Below are 3,338 nucleotides of genomic sequence, written 5' to 3'. Positions count from 1 at the left end.
ATTATAGGGGTCCCAGAAAAAGAAGAGAAAAAGAAAGGGACTGAGAAAATATTTGAAGAGATTATAGTTGAAAACTTCCCTAATATGGGAAAGGAAATCGTCAATCAAGTCCAGGAAGCACAGAGAGTCCCATACAGGATAAATCCAAGGAGAAAAATGCCAATATATATATATTAATAAAACTATCAAAAATTAAATACAAAGAAAAAATATTGAAAGCAGCAAGGGAAAAATCAACAAATAACATACAAGGGAATCCCCATAAGGTTAAAAGCTGATCTTTCAGCAGAAACTCTGCAAGCTAGAAGGGACTGGCAGGACATATTTAGAGTGATGGAAGGGAAAAACATACAGCCAAAATTACTCTACCCAGCAAGGATCTCATTCAGATTTGATGGAGAATTAAAACCTTTACAGACAAGCAAAAGCTAAGAGAATTCAGCACCACCAAACCAGTTTTACAACAAATGCTAAAGGAACTTCTCTAAGTGGGAAACACGAGAAGGAAAAGACCTACAATAACAAACCCAAAACAATTAAGAAAATAGTAATAGGAACATACATATCCATAATTACCTTAAATGTAAATGGAGTAAATGTTCCAACTAAAAGACAAAGATTGGGTGAATGGATACTTAAACAAGACCCGTATATATGCTGTCTAAAAGAGACTCACTTCAAACCTAGGGACACATACAGCGTGAAAGTGAGAGGATACAAAAAGATATTCCATGCATATGGAAATCAAAAGAAAGCTGGAGTAGCAATTCTCATACCAGACAAAATAGACTTTAAAATAAAGACTAGGGCTTCCCAGGTGGCACAGTGGTTGAGAGTCCTCCTGCTGATGCAGGGGACACACATTTGTGCCCCGGTCCGGGAAGATCCCACATGCCGCAGAGCGGCTGGGCCCGTGAGCCATGGCCGCTGAGCCTGCGCGTCCGGAGCCTGTGCTCCGCAACAGGAGAGGCCACAACAGTGAGAGGCCTGTGTACCACAAAAAAATAAATAAATAAAATAAAATAAAATAAAGACTATTACAAGAGATAAAGAAGGACACTACATAATGATCAAGGGATCAATCCAAGAAAAAGATAGAACAATAGTAAATATTTATGCACCCAACATAGGAGCACCTCAATACATAAAGCAACTGCCAGCAGTTATAAAATAGGAAATCAACAGTAACACAATAATAGTGAGGGACTATAACACCCCACTTTCAGCAGTGGACAGATCATCCAAAATGAAAATAAGGAAACACAAGGTCTAAATGACACATTAAACAAGATGGACTTAATTGAAATTAATATGACATTCCATCCAAAAACAGAATACACATTCTTCTCAAGTGCTCATGGAACATACTCAAGGATAGATCATATCTTGGATCACAAATCAAGCCTTGGTAAATGTAACAAAACTGAAATCATACCAAGTACCTTTTCCAACCACAATGCTATAAGGCCAGATATCAATTACAAGAAAAAAACTGTAAAAATACAAAACATATGGAGGCTAAACAATACACTACAAAATAACCAAGAGATCACTGAAGAAATCAAAGAGGAAATCAAAAAATACCTAGAAACAAATGACAATGAAAACACGATGACCTAAAACCTATGGGATGCAACAAAAGCAGTTCTAAGAGAGAAGTTTAAAGCAATACAACCCTACCTCAAGAAACAAAAAACATCTCAAATAAACAACCTAAACTTACACCTAAAACAATGAGAGAAAGAAGAACAAAAAAACCCCAAGGTTATCAGAAGGAAAGAAATCATAAAGATCAGATCAGAAATAAATGAAAAAGAAATGAAGGAAATGATAGCAAAGATCAATAAAACTAAAAACTTGTTCTTTGAGAAGATAAATAAAATTGATAAACCATTAGCCAGACACATCAAGAAGAAAAGGGAGAAGACTCAAATCAACAGAGTTAGAGATGAAAGAGGAGAAGTAACAACTGACACTGCAGAAATACAAAGGAACATGAGAGATTACTACAAGCAACTCTAGGCCAATAAAATGGACAACTGGAAGAAATGGACAAATTCGTAGAAAGGCACAACCTGCCGAGACTGAACCAGGAAGAAGTAGAAAATATAAACTGACCAATCACAAGCACTGAAATTGAAACTGTGATGAAAAATCTTCCAACAAACAAAAGCCCAGGACCAGATGGCTTCACAGGCAAATTCTATCAAACATTTAGAGAAGAGCTAACACCTATCCTTCGCAAACTCTTCCAAAATATAGCAGAGGAAGGAACACTCTCAAACTCATTCTACGAGGCCACCATCACCCTGACACTAAAAGCAGACAAAGATGTCACAACAAAAGAAAACTACAGGCCAATATCACTGATGAACATAGATGTAACAATCCTTAACAAAATACTAGCAAACAGAATCCAGCAGCACATTAAAAGGATCATACACCATGATCAAGTGGGGTTTATCCCAGGATTGCAAGGATTCTTCAATATACACAAATCAATGTGATACACCATATTAACAAATTGAATAATGAGACCATAAGATCATCTCAATAGATGCAGAAAAATCTTTCAACAAAATTGAACAATCATTTATGATAAAAACCCTCCAGAAAGTAGGCATAGAGAGAACTTACCTCAACATAATAAAGGCCATATATGACAAACCCACAGCCAACATCATTCTCAATGGTGAAAAACTGAAACCATTTCCACAAAGACCAGGAGCAAGACAAGGTTGCCCACACTCACCACTATTATCCAACATAATTTTGGAAGTTTTAGCCACAGCAATCAGAGAAGAAAAATAAATAAAAGGAATCCAAATTGGAAAAGAAGAAGTAAAACTGCCACTGTTTGCAGTTGACATGATACTATACATAGAGAATCCTGAATATGCTACCAGAAAACTACTAGAGCTAATCAATGAATATGGTAATGTAGCATGATACAAAATTAATGCACAGCAATCTCTTGCATTCCTATACACTAATGATGAAAAATCTGAAAGAGAAATTAAGGAGACACTCCCATTTACCACTACAACAAAAAGAATAAAATACCAAGGAATAAACCTACCTAAGGAGACAAAAGACCTGTATGCAGAAAACTATAAGACTCATGAAAAAAATAAAAATTGATACAAACAGATGGAGTGATATACCATGTGCTTGGATTGGAAGAATCAACATTGTGAAAATGACTATACTACCCAAGCAATCTACAGATTGAATGCAATCCATATCAAACTACCAAAGGCATTTTTCATAGAACAAGAACAAAAAATTTCACAATTTGTATGGAAACACAAAAGACCCCGAATAGCCAAAGCAATCTT

The sequence above is a fragment of the Lipotes vexillifer genome, unplaced genomic scaffold, assembly GCF_000442215.2.
Source record: "Lipotes vexillifer unplaced genomic scaffold, Lipotes_vexillifer_v1.1 scaffold1010, whole genome shotgun sequence".
NCBI classification, from domain to species: domain Eukaryota; kingdom Metazoa; phylum Chordata; class Mammalia; order Artiodactyla; family Lipotidae; genus Lipotes; species Lipotes vexillifer.
The sequence above is the reverse complement of the archived record's forward strand: the minus strand, read 5'-3'. Positions refer to the sequence as shown.